We start from the raw sequence: 14,823 nt of genomic DNA, 5'->3' as shown, positions 1-14,823 counted from the left end.
CTCAGTGCTCCAAATTAGCAGGCAGATGGTGTAGTACCAAAGTAGTGCCAACTATTTAATTTATTTTAGGCACACTCCTTGTGAGGTGCATTAATACTGAATCAGTGTTCTTAGTCCACAACCATCACTACGGTAACTGATAGTCTACATAGCGAAGAGGAACAACACATCCTTATGAAGCCTATTTGGCAATAATTGTGGATCTTTCTTACAGCAGCTCAACAAAGTGAAATTTCATGAGGTACTGCATCATTTCTTTTCCTAACTGTATATTCTGTTCAAATGCCAATAATGGCTGAGTGTAGAATTATTTTCACTGACCTGCAGAAATGGGTGGAACATCAGACACTCCATTAAAACAGTTAATTAGGGAAAAATTTAGATGGGAATAACACTTGTAAGTTGGTCATAGAGCATGCTGGCAGGCATACCGAACCTCGCTTTGGATATAGAACAAGACAGCACTTTGAGCCACATACTGAAAATCATCCCTAGATGAAATAACACAAATCTCTCCATGAGGAATAGCACACAATGGGATACATTTTCACTCTTCTTTTCCTCTAAAGAGACAGGAAATCTTATGAATTTTGCCTCATTATTATGGTTATTGATTGATTATGGTTAAGCAAGAAAAGTCATATTAAATACTCCTTTACAGCAACCTTCTCCACAGCTGATTTTTGCCAAACCCACTCTTCAGCGTGTGTGAGACCCCGCACAATTTCCAAAATATTAAGTGTTCCAGCATCTCATTAATTCATTGGTGCCACCTTGACTCTTACTTCATCTTTTAGGAAAGCAAGTCCCTGTTCCTTGGCATATATGGGACATGGAAAATGGCCACGACTGTTTCATGACTTAAGTCAGAGCCTATGTTGACACCTCCCTTTAATGTGGAAGGTCAGCTCAGTGGTGAACAAGTGCAGTAATGTTAAAAGAGATCGGAACTTATTTTTTCACCTAATTATCTGCAGTTCTTCTTTAATCAATGCTTTGTGCCCATGCACTCATCAAAAGCTTTCTTATATCAAGTTTCTATGACAGCTACAAATGCCTCATTCTGCTAGGACAATCAGAATAACAAGCTAGTTTCCAAAAAGCACTTTCTGAATTGATTTTCACAATTGAATTATTCTGTTTTGAAAAGAAACCCATCCATGTAAACCTACTCCCTATTAAAACAGAGCAAAAATATGATACAATACATGATCAAGGCAACAAAAGTTAAGTTTTGGGGAGGGGAGAAATCTTAAGTTTAGAAAAAAGTTTTGCAATGCTTATGATTTAGTACTATATTAGTGCACAGAGATTAAGCCTTCACATGCCTGTGAGCATACACATCACTGTACAATTATTAAAGCAGAGGTCTTCCAGCTGTGGCAGTCACAGAGATGACATTTCCAACTTCATGTGGACATCTGATCAGTCCAGGTTCACGGTACTCCCAAGGTTCAGATTGATAAAAGTAAGTAATTTTGCAGTTAAGGAAATAGCTGGAGTATAGATGGCTGTGCACAAGGCTGAGCAACAAGAGATGGCTTCTAGTCCCAGCTGTCACTACCTCACTATCTAACCTTATGGCTTTGATCTATGGTATGTGCTTTGAGACTGTTCTGCAGTAGGAGATGCAGGAAGAATTCTGACTGACTTCCTCTTGGGACACTAATGAGAGCCCTAAAATGGTGCCTCTGCTCCCTAATCAGATTGCGTCTGGTTTTCAAACAAGGGCGCAAGGTGCACACTACCCTTGTTCCCCACCCCTGTTTTGTGCCTATGATATGTACTAGAGAGATATTCCTGTAACTGTATCTGACAATTGTGACAACCTGTCTCATAAAATTATTAGCATTGAGAAATCTACTTAGCTAGAAAGGAATTTAACCACAAGTTTCCTATCTTTGACTGGTATCTTTGAGTGATATTTATTTATGGAGACTAAAATATTTTGTAGCACTAGTAACAAAGTACCGGACTCATATCTTATATTGTCATCATGCTATCAATAGGGCCACATGTGCGCTTTGGCTGGATGTCCAAGGCCATTTTAATGTGTAAAAGGACACAAGTAGTCCCTCTGTGTGCAAAATACTCCACCACCTATACTTCATTACTGTAAAAAATGCTTGTTTTATGATGTTAGCAGGATTGATTTCCCTCTTTGCAGTTACACTATTGGAATTTTTGTTTTTTAAACTTCAACATGCTATGTCTTTTAGGGGGATTGGAAGAGACTGGCAAATATAATGCAGATCTAAATATTGTATTTGCATCTAGAGATTTCATTATGAGAAATTCAGGAATATTTGGAGAGGAGGGAGAATGAGAAGCAGACAGAGTCTGTAGAATGACATCAATACATAATACATCTTATTACAGGAGTTGACCACGTGGTGTAAGGTGGAAGATTAAGGCCTCTGAAATGTATTCTTCTAGTAGGTGTCACTGATTTTTAAAATTATACACTCCTCCCTCTGATGAATGGGTCCAGTTTGTACTAAGAGCATGAGAAGAGGGCACAGTACAGCAACATGTAGCAGCAGTAGAAGAGTCCTAAGCAGCAGTTGTGATTGACTAGAAAATGAGAAAAGCCCAGCAAGTACCCTGGCTAAAAGATGACAAAGCACAGTAGCTCAGTGTGCATGTGTACGCATTACCCAGAAAGAGGAGAGTAATTTATAAACTGGTAGCACGCCTGGAGAAGCATTGCTCAGAACATAGCACACAAGAAAGGGCCTAATCCAAAGTGTACTGAAGTCAATGGGAGTCTTATCCTTGCTAAGGCTAGGCCCATTGCCCTCTTCCCCTCCTGCCACACACACAGTCCTTTTCTGGGGTTGTGTTGGCAGGGCCCACTTGAGCAGTGGGTCTTGATATCAACACCTTTGAGTGCATAGAGCAACTCCTCACTCTCAAAGATAAAGTTTCAGGCTGTCTGAGTCATAGAGTTTAAGGCCACAAGGGACCACTAGATCAGCTAATCTGACTTCCTGTGTACCACAGGCCACCAACACCACTCTCAGACTAAACCAAACAAAATAAATGAGACCCACTAAACTATTATATGTCACAGGCAGAGAATAGGAGGGACCGAGGTGCACCAGTGCTTAGGCCCCTGCAATGGCAGGGAAATGTTTTAATTAGCGATACCCAGATAATCCTGGCAAGTGACCTGCACCCACACATTGCAGAGGAAGGTAAAAAGAAACAAGGTAATTGCCAATCTGACCTGGTAGAAATTCCTTCCTGACCCTACACACAGTGACCATTTAGACCCTGCGCTTGTGAGCAAGAACCAGCGAGCCAAGCACCGAGAGAGAGAGACTGCTCGGTGCCACCTCAGAGCACTGCCCCTCCCCCACTCCCACCCAGTATCCCATCTCCAACTTTAGCCATCCCTGATGCGTCAGAGGAAAGAGATTAAAAAACTGGCAGGATGAGGGGAATCCCTTCCTGACCCCTGCAGGTGGCCAGCAGAAGCCCTGAAACATGAGCTTTAGGAGCAGATGATATAAACTGGAAGTGAACCCAGGGCTGTTCAGCCCTATCCCAACCCTCACCCCATCATAGAACTGCACTCATAAATTTGTCCAGCTCTATCTTAACACTAAATTGCGTGCCCCCACAACTCCTATTGGGAGGCCTATCCAGAACCTCACCCCTCTGATGCTTAGAAAATTTCTTCTGATTTCCAGCCTCAATGTGTTCTTAGCCAAAAAATCCATTTCTTCTGTATCGACATTGTCCTTTAGCTTAAACAGCTCTTCACCCTCCCTGGTATTTACCCCTTAATGTGTTTAGAGAGAGCAATCATATTCCCCTCAGCCTTTTTTTTTTTTTTTTTTTTTTTTTTTTTGTGAGACTAAACAAACCAAGCTCTTCCAGTCTCCTCTCATAACTTTAAGATAGGCCCTCCATTCCCCTGATCATCCTAGTAGCTCCTCCCTGCACCATGTTCCAGTTTAAATTCATCTTTTTTGAACATGGGTGACCAGAATTGTTCAGAGTGTTCCAAATTAGGTCTTACCCAGGCCTTGTACAATGACATTAATACTTCTCTGTCTTTACTGCAAATGCCTTGTCTACTACATCCTAGCACTGCATTTGCCTTTTACACAGCCACATCACATTGGTTGCTCTTTGTCATCTTGTGATCAGCCCACACACCCGGTCTCTCTCCAACTGCTAAGTCCCCAGCTTGTAGCAAAAATTCTTGTTACTAGACCTTAAATGCATGATCTTGCACTTTGTACTGTTGATTTCATCCCATTTCTGTCACTCTAATCTTCGACGTCATCAAGATGTCCCAGTATAATATTCCAGTCCTACTTTGTATTGAAGATGCCTCCCAATTTTGCATTACCAGAAAATTTCATTAGCACACTCCCTGCTTTTTGTGCAATGGCCATTAATGAAAAATATTGAATAAAACTGGTCCCAAAACCAATCCTTGAGGAACTCTGCTAGTAATCGCTCTCCAGTCTGACAACTCACCTTTCAGCACAACCCATTGCCTTCTGCCCTTTAGCCAATTCCTTATCCACCTTACAATGCTTGTATTCATCTCTATCTTCCCTAATTTAACTAATACATTCCCATGTGGCACCATGTCAAATGCTTTACTGAAATCTAAATATGTTAGATCTACTGCACTTCCGTTAGTTAAAAAAATAATCAGTTATTTTCTCAAAGAAGGAAATCAAGTTAGTCAGGCATGATCTGAAGACCCAGGCATCATTGCTTTGGTTACACTTGGGTCATGTTTCCCAGCTTTTCTTTCCAATCACGAGGGCTAGAAATTGATCATTCTGATATAGTCACCAGACTCCAGAGCTGGGGCCATAAGCATGGGTCTGTAGTGCCTATGTCTTAATTTGGCCCTGTTTGGGAGGGCCTAGGAAACAACTTTGCCATTTCAACATAAAGGATTCCTATACACCCTGATCACATCACTGTATCATCTATTCAAATTGTAAATTTTGGTGGCAGGAACTTATTACGTGTTTGTATAGTGCCTAGCACAATGGGCCCTATATTGCAAGTTGGGCCTCTAGGTGCTATCATAATACAAGAAGTAATCTGATCAGAGCTGACTTAAAGATCTTGGGGTATGGAAGATGATCATAAAGGATTACACTAAACTTAGAGGACTCTTATTTGACTTAACATTTGTGCAAGGTCTTTAAGTTTCGACAGCCTCTTGGTGCAGAAGAAGAGCCCACTTATTTGTTCCTTTCTATCCTAGTCAGTAGTTGACATGTTTACACTAGTTTATATTCTCAAGACTATCTTTGGAAGGGTAGCCACCTTTGGAGCTCCTGGAACACTAAACTGAGCCCTTCGGGGCCCTACCCTCTGGACTACAAGAATGGCTCCAGAGCCTACGGACACCATTTTCCGGTCTGCTTAGGGTTGGCACATGGACACAATAGACTGGAAACTCCTACAAAAGCCGATGGGGAGCTTCAGATGGAGTGATTTATATAGACAGTTTGCAGGGCCAATGAGGAGACAGGACTGCTCAGTCCTTCAGTGGGAGGGACAGGCCGCCTCAGACACAAAATATTTAATTTTGGTTTTGGGCTGTTTGAGTTTAGAGCTGAGCTGAGATATGACAAGTGGCCTCTAAGGCTGTCAATCCAGCACCTTTTATGAATTCACCAACTATTTTTTAACAAAGGGAAAGTATGTCTTTCTGGAATAGTCACACCCGGGGCGGCTCCAGGCACCAGCGCACCAAGCGCGTTCCTGGGGCGGCAAGCTGTGGGGGGCAGCCTGCAGGTCGCCGTGAGGGTGGCATTCAGGCTGCCTTCGGCGGCACGAGTGTGGGAGGTCCACCAGTCCTGCGGCTTCGGCGGCAATTTGGTGGTGGGTACACTGAAGGCGCAGGACCTGCAGACTTCCCGCAGGCATGCCGCCGAATCCGCATTACCAGCGGACCTCCCGCAGGCATGCCGCTGAAAGCCGCCTGACTGCCGTGCTTGGGGCAGCAAAATACATAGAGCCGCCCCTGGTCACACCACAAAAAGAATATTAGCCAGCTTGCAAAAAAAACATGGCCCAGCATTATTTTTACATGTCAGATTTCTCTTTTTGGTATTCTGTCATGTGGCCAGTTTAATGCTCAGGTTAAAACACCATTACACTACATATATCCATCCTACCACCTGGCAGAAATGTGAGGAATGTATGCAAGAAACAGCAGCTTGTGTATAATTCCCATGTCACAGAACCCAATAACTGAAATGGCCAACATTTCCAAGGGCTGCTTAGCTCACCTAAAGAGAGAACTTGCAGTGTGTGTGTTCAAAGAGGTAGAAGAGTCATTAAAGCTGGAGCAGTTCTTGGGCAAGATCCAGTGAGCATGTTACGTACTCATAAACAGATAAGTTAGAATGGTTTTCAGCCGTGCAAATGTAAATGAAGCCTGCTGAAGCAAGCCTTAGGTATGCCATCTATGTGTCTGACTGCTTAGAGTGCAGAGGAATTGGGTAAATATATGACCAACAGGAATGAAGAAACTTGCATCAGCACAGTGGATCAGATACAGGCATTGGGTATTTAAAAGAGCATGTCTGTGTGGAGGTATTTTACATAATTTTAAAAATACCTTTTTATTCCCTGTTGTTTCTATACCCACTAGCATCTTGAAATGGGAATTTCTCTCTCTCATTTAATTTTCCTCTGTCGTGCATGCTGCTCTGTTATAGCGTTGCTCATAAAGGATTGGCTACTGACATTGATTTCTTTATGTATTGGTTTCTTTTCACTCCATGCACCACATTTAATAGGGTATATACACACCTGCAATTACTGCTTTGAAATGAAAATACATGGTTATTACAGATAACTAGTCTCATTTTCTGTTTAACCTCACCCCACCTCCCGCTTGCCCTTCTCAGGTACTGTTCCTTGTTTCCTGATATCCTAACTATCCCCTAACATCCCTGGCAAGCACAAGACTGCAAGCTGTCCCCTACATCCTAATGGGCTGGCTGCCTCCCATTCCACACCTGCCTCTCAGTGCCATTGGCACAACCTGCTTTCATTTACCTTCTCTAAGGGCACGTCTTCGCTACCCGCCGATCCGGCGGGTAGCGATTGATCTATCGGGGATCGATTTATCGAGTCTAGTGTAGACGCGATAAAATCGATCCTCGATCGCTCTGCTGTCGACTCCGGAACTCCATCGTAGTGAGAGGCGGAAGCGGAGTCGATGGGGAGCGGCAGCAGTCGACTTGCCGCCGTACTCACAGCCAGGTAAGTTGACCTAAAATACGCAACTTCAGCTACACTATTCGCGTAGCTGAAGTTGCGTATCTTAGGTTGCTTCCGCCGCCCCCCCGTAGTGTAGACCTAGCCTAAGGTAGTTGCGTATTTTAGGTCAACTTACCTGGCTGTGAGGACGGCAGCGAGTCGACTGCTGCCGCTCCCCCGTCCACTCCGCTTCCGCCTCTCACTGCGGTGGAGTTCCGGAGTCGACGGCAGAGTGATCGGGGATTGATTTTATCACGTCTACACTAGATGCGATAAATCGATCCCCGATAGATCGATCGCTACCTGCCGATCCGGTGGGTAGTGAAGATGTGCCCTTAGCGTCCCTGGTCGTTCCTACCACACTCCCTTGCTGATCTACGGAGCAGCCTCCCTCACTCTGCTGGTGCCATCTTAAGTGTTGGGAGTAGAGCTGGGTGAACATCTTGTGTTAAACAATTTATTCAACTAATTTAGTCTATTTCTTCCACTTGTGATTTTTCCATGAAGACGCCACAGTTGCTATATATCTGTTTGCTATCGTTAGTTATTCATTGACCAGTTTATTACAGTGTATTTCAGCCCTGGATTGCTGTTAAACTATTCACCATGATTAACGCTTTGAGCATTTGCTACTGTCATGGTCTTCACTCATGGGGAGCATTGTCTAGTGGTCAGAGCTTAGGCCCTTCGACTTGCACAGGGGTGGTTGGTAGGGGAGCCCAGCCCTTCCACTCCACTGGGCTCCAGCCCAGGGCCCTATGAGGGCAACAAAAGGGTCTGACAGCCAGGAGCACTTTAAGGCTGCCTTCCCTAAGCCACTTTCTACCACCCCTGTATTGTCCACAGTTCGCAGTCTGTACAGGGAAGCATGAAAGGACTCAGCTCATCACGTGGCACCTCTTCTTGAGTGGGTGTGGCATGGTTACTCCCTCGCTCTGGGAGCAGCATCTGCCTCCTTTTATACCTGGTCATCCAGCCAGGTTAGTTCCAAGTCTCTCCCCTTCAGGGTAGTCCACAGATAAAAATAAGGGGAATTAACACAAATAAACTGAGTCTATGAGAGAGAGCGGGAATGCCTCAGTCTCAGGGTGTACCTAAAGTAGGTCCTCCCTTCCCTCAGGGAGGGACCTATAGGCAGTTGTTGTAGAGAGAGATCCCTAAGCTCTTCTCCCTTCCCTGGTCTGCCCCCCTAAGTGAACTGTTCTGCTCCCTTTTAACTCCTCCTCCAGCTTGTACAGCTCATGCAGGTGTGGCAGGGCGGGGCTGGCTGAGCCCAGAGCAGCTCTCTAACCCCTTATTGCCAATATGTAGGGTTTGTGTACCCCATCACAGCTACCTATTATTTACTGTTCATATTATTGGGTCACTTATGTCACATGATATTGTTTTTGCTCCCCAATTGGATTACTCCTAAGATCATAACGCCCATGCAAACCCCCTGGCATAAATATTTGTGCAACTATACATTTCAGTGAGTATTCATGGCACTTTCTCCTTGTACAAATATTTTTGTGAACAAACCTTTGCTTGTCCCTATGTTCACAGAAAGCGACTAAAAGCAACATTTGACTCACAGTCCAGGTTGTATTCAAACAAATACTTATGAATGCTATTGAAATGTTCACCTAGCTCCAGAAGAAAACAAGTAGTGAGGAAAGTGGAAACAATGGGAACTCTGCCAGCAGTTGTGGAAGGAGTTCCAAGAGCAGAGGGAGTTAGGTGGCACAAGTTTTGACCTACCAACTCACAGCCAGAAATGCTTCCTCCACCCCTAAGTGCACCTCCTAATGGTTACCCTCAAGCAACAACTATTTATCAGATGTCATCCACTTGGGAATTAACAGTTTTCCTACAGATTAACGGAGATGAGCATGGACATAAGCAGTTTGAGAAACACATAAATCTTGTAATTGCATTAACTCTGTAAACTTGATAAACGAATTGCAAAAGTCCTCCCAACTTTGATCGTATTTATTAAATGAAAAGGGCGAGTACTGTGTTCTCATAGTAATGTTGAATACTCATGTCTGTTCTTTTCTAGTAAAACCACAAAGAGTTCATTCACCTGCGTACTTTCCAGCGAGCACATTAGTTATTGTGTATAAAATGTATAAAGATAATTAATGGAACACACTGTAAAAGGCCTCTTCTTACCTCATGGTGGGGGAAGAGGTAAACTAACCTCAAAATTAATTTCAATCAGTGAATTAACAGATATCTCAGTTCAACTGAGAAACCTGTCCCGGGATGCTTTAGTGGAACTGCTAGCAGAGCAGTATACAAATAATATACATATCTTGCAGATTACATAATTTATTTGGCAATGTTTTCATCCGGTAAAATAAACTTCAGAAAACTGCAGTGGAGCCTTCTTATAAATTAGCTCTAATGTCTAAAATCCCATGAGCTTTGAAATGTTAAAAAAATACATAATGTTGCTGAGCAACGTGGCTCAGCCTTAACAACTTTTCCTTGTATAAAGCGTTCCAGAAAAAGGACTACTGTGGAGGTTGTGTAAGTATTCACCCTATGGGTAGAGCTATTTTATTGCAATCTTTAAGGAACAGTTTACACAGAATGCTGACTGAATCCAATTATAAAGGAGTCTCCAGGGCTATTCTACTACCCTTCACTCTCTGTGTGAAGAAACATGGCCCAGCATGTTTCCCCACCCCCTGCTCCATAACCACCTCCACGGCTACCACTCTGAAATGTGTCACCTCCATAAACTTTACCATTAACATTAGAAAACTAAAACTGCTATCATCCAATTTTAATGTAAAATCATCTTGAATAGATTTAAGAATAAATCAAAACTCAAATCTTTCTCCTTGTTTTTTCTCTCTCTGCTTTATTAAAAACTGTGATGTGGGCTTTTAAAATAGACTTGGTATCATTTAGTCTAGAGATATTGTATACATTGAATGCCCATGGAGTTTCAACTTCTGTACCTCCGAACTAGGGGTCCATTCAGCAAGGTGCTAAGAAGCCTTCAACTCCCCTGGGAGTCTGCACTAGGGATAGCTTACCTGGTTCAGATACATTAAGAATTTACTAGATCTTTGCTTCTAGTTCTAGTTGAAACAAGGTAGCAAGAAAATGAAACTGAAAACACAATAAGAAAAGTTCATTTAGAGTTTTTCAAACCTTAACAAAAGGTTTGTTTTTTGTTTAGGGGCAATGAAAGACCCCAAGAAAGGCTAGCCTTTCAAAGGAAGAATGGTCTTGTGGCCAGGGCACAGTAGTTCTGGATTCTGTTCCCAGATCTGTCATTGACTCACTGTGTGGACTTGAGCAACTTTCCAAGGGGCTGATCCATCTCCCCAAAAAGTCACCGGGAGTCTTTCCATGAACTTTAATGGGAATTGGATCAGGCCCTTAAACTCTCAACAGTCCCTTCATTGCCCCACCCATAAAGCTGGGATAATAATATTTCTGTCTGACAAGGCGAATGAGAGGATTACTTCATTAACGTTCATAGCACTGTTGAGGTCCACAGATGGAAGGCATTATGTTAGTGCAAATTATTATTATTTATCATCAGTCTCATGGTATTTTCAAATGTCCTTACTCACTAAAGCTAGGAAGTTCTGAAAATCTTGTTAGAGAACTTCTTCTCAAGTGATTTCAAACCCCATTTTTGGCCCAGAGATGTTTGGAATGAATTCATTGGTATTGGGACGTTTGGATGTTTATCGAAGCTGAGCCCTAGAGGCTCTTTTGAGATTCCCCACTCATCAATATTCTGAACAGGTGCACGGAACATGGTGTAAAAGAGACTCCCTGAATTTTAACAAGTTTATTAGCTCATTAGTGCAGCAGCTGAGACACTGGGACCAAAATATTCAAATTTGGTTTCCCAAGACCTGAAGAAGGTTTCTCACCATTAGAGAAATGAGGTACTGGAACAGCCTCCCAATAGGAGTTGGGGGTGGGACAAACAACTTAATTAGTTTCAAGAGAGAGCTCGACAAATTTATGAGTGGAATTGTATGATGGGGTTGCTTATGGAGGGGAGAGGGCAGAAGCAGGGGTTGGCAGCCCTGGCAGTACCTTCCTGTTCATATATTATCTTCCTAAATCTCATCCTTCAGTGCTTCGCTGGTCACCTGAAGGACCAGGAAGGGATTCCCACACACCCCTTCCTGATCCGAATGAGATGATCCAATGGTCCCTTCTGGCCTTAAACTCTATGATTCTAAACTTGATGTCAGTGGGAGCTTTAGTAGCTCTGTACCTCTAAACATCAGCCTAATTATGGGCTAGATGGATTCTGACTCCCTAACCCCCTTCTGTACTGTGGATCTACTCACAGAGTAGTAAGTCAGGCTATGTAATCAAGTCAGATGCTTGTCCTCTCCTGCTACTCACTGACCACAGTAACTGAGCCAATGTGGGGTGGCTAGTAATTTACTGCTGGCTTAGGCCATCTGTAAATTACTACCCATCCAGGAGCAAGGAAGAAGCAGGGAGGCATTGTGACCCACAGGCGCATTTCTCAGTCACAATAATGAAGCTACATCTCCTGGGTGGTACACCATGCCTTCCTCAGGGTGGTGCCTAAAGTGGCAATCTAGATCTATGAGCCCAAGTATGAATTTTTGTACTCAACTTAGGCATCCACATTTTGAATTATGGGCATTAAGTAAAATGTACAGAATTGTGTTAAGGGGAGTCTATAAAGTACCAAAGAGGACACACTCGCCAGGCACCAATGCTATGCTGAGCATCACAAAGTCCTGTATACATGGCTGTGACCTTCATAAATACTGTATTTCCTGGCCTTGTGTCTCCCCACTTTCTCCTGTTCTCTCACTACCCCTTGACAACTTGCAGGTCGATAGCTGGGGAAAGCAGACAGGTTTAATGTTCTGGTGCATGCAGTTACTATACTATGTGCATATCTCTAAAGACGGGAAATTACCACCCTCTATATATACACACAGACACATAGACACACACGTGCACATCCATAGCCAAGGCCTACGGCAAGCCAGCTGATAGCAATCAGTATTTTAAGGAATGATATCTTATCTGCACATTCAGCATTCTTTTGAAGCAGAAGATGTTATGCTAACTAGCAACATTAGAAAAACAAACATTAAAGCAGAACGTGTGTCTATGTTTTCTAAGGGACAGAGGTATAAACTACGTGGCCCCTGAAGTTGAAACTGAAGAATAATAATCCCTAAGAACTCATTGGCAAGCTTGGCTGTGCACCAGCATAGGGGAATGAAGGTGCTTACTCCCCTGTACCCACCTCACCGGACCATGCATGATGGGCAGAGCAGTCAGCCAACTGAGTTGAGCCAGTGGGGAGGGAGAAGTAAGGTATTAGAGGAAAAGGGCTGGCCCAGCTTTCTTCCCTCATGAAGCAACAGAAAGGCAGTGATTGAATTGTGATTGCTCCTGTTGCAATGTAGCTGTGCACGACCCACGCCTCAGACTGACCGCAAAGTACCACTCCAGCCCTAAACAAAATTGGAGTGCAGCTAAAGATACAATTAGCTGTCATGAAAGTGCACAACTGTTAAAAGCTGTGCATACATTCATGTACATAAATAGCCATGAAGTGTGCTCCTCAGGTCCTTTGACTAAAGTCTAAACAGACGAGCTCTCTGCATACAGTCGTGTCTTTAGCACTGGGGATAGGTGCTGGAACTAGGGGTGCTGGGGGTGCTGCTGCACCCCCTGGCTTGAAGTAGCAATAACAACCCAAATACATGGCTTGCGCCTTCACCACCCCCCACTATAAAAATTGTTCTAGCACCCCTGGCAGTGGATGCCATTGTGACTCAGTCACTACCACTGGAGGAAAAGAAAACAGAGAGGAGAATGGAAAGTGAGAAATGCACGTTGGAACATCGCACTCCCTCTCATTGTGGCTATCAAGGCTGACAAAATAGTGCAGCATCTCCCCACACACCAGCTATTGCTAATTCATTAAAATCAATGGCAGGGTATGTTTGAACCTATCAGGGAATCTATAAAAATGGACTCAGAAACAAGTTTGAGTTAAGAAAGAAGTGTCAGTTGAATTTCCCAGGCAGAGGTGTAAATGCTTCCCCATCCCCCCCTTTTAGGGGGTCTTTCTGTGTATATTTCTGCAGAGCACAGATCAGTTATCCACAGTGAGAGAAAGAGAGAGTGTGAGATGGCCGACCTTGTCCTTCAGTGCCTAGGGCCTGTGGGTTTGGGCTAGGAACAGGAATTCCCTGTACAGACACTAAGTCTGCTGAAGGAGACAGGAGAGCGAGCTCCACAGAAGAGCACTTTATTCACTGCCACCAAGGAAAACTTACACAACAAACACACACAACCAAGGAAAAATGAATATTTTAAAAGTGTTTTTTCCCTAGAATACACAGTGCTCTTATTTCCTTAGGGGTGCAGTAAAAATTGTTCAAAAGTGTATTGAAAAATGCATCTAAGAGTTAGCTAAGATATTAATCTCTACATGCTCTAGTTACAAAGAGCAGGTCATTGAACCAAGGTCTGAATATATCAACAATTCATAATGAATTATTAAAAATGAAATGTCCACTGATGATGTCTGGAAGGGTTTTTTTAAGCTTTCTTTTTTAAAATGTCCTTTTGCAATCTAGTCACGCTTAGAACCTGTAGTAAGTTAAATACTTTCTCCTTCTGTACAGTGTGTGTGCATGTGTTGGTGAAAGCAGGCGAAGTATAAGGTAGATATGGACCCCAGATCCTTTGCTGACATGAAGCAGCCCCAGAGTCACCTTAACCAGAGGGGAAGGTAGTCTGGTGGTTAGGGCACTAGCCTTGGACTCAGGTGACTTGTTCAATTTCCTGCTTTCTCACGGGCTTCTTGTGTGACCTTGGGTAACTCACTTAGCCTCACTTCCCCAAGGGAATAATAGTATTCCTACCTCACAGGGGTGTGGTGAAGCAAAACTCATTAAAGGCTCTGAGGTGCTCAGATGCTATGATAATAGGGGTCACTTAAGGACTGTACACAGATAGTTAATGGGGCACTGCCAGTGGCCTAGAGCCAACATGATACCAGCTTCTATGCTATGCTTGTTCCTGGCTGTTGAGGTTGCAGCCATTTGCAGTTACCTCAGGGTTTTCTAACTTAAACCAGGGAACTGGCCTACCAAACAATCCATATTTGGGGGAACAACAAAAGTAAGCTTGATGCCATCTTTTCAACCAACATTTCCTAAGGTGTTGCATGTGCTTCTTGGCCACTTGGCCGAGGATTTAACCAGTAGTGTACCTGAATATATATTATGCAGTGATCACCATTTTAAAAAAAATCAGGATTTAACAGATACCACACAGAGGTTCACGAGAGGTAACTGCAATATTTCCCTACACTCCAAAATGACGATATCTCAGGTATCTCGGATACTACCGTGTGATAACTGCCAGTAAATGTTCTTAATTGCAACCGCGCTAAATGGATTCTGTAGGGTAGTGGAAATACTGCAAGTACATATATACTGTACTTTTTTATTTGGTTTTTACTTGTCTTTACTTATTCAGATAAACACTGTCTTTGACTTCAGTGAGAGCTTTGCCTGAGTACAAAATAAGCAA

Source organism: Trachemys scripta, chromosome 2 (assembly GCF_013100865.1).
Source record: "Trachemys scripta elegans isolate TJP31775 chromosome 2, CAS_Tse_1.0, whole genome shotgun sequence".
Lineage (NCBI taxonomy): Eukaryota > Metazoa > Chordata > Testudines > Emydidae > Trachemys > Trachemys scripta.
The sequence above is the reverse complement of the archived record's forward strand: the minus strand, read 5'-3'. Positions refer to the sequence as shown.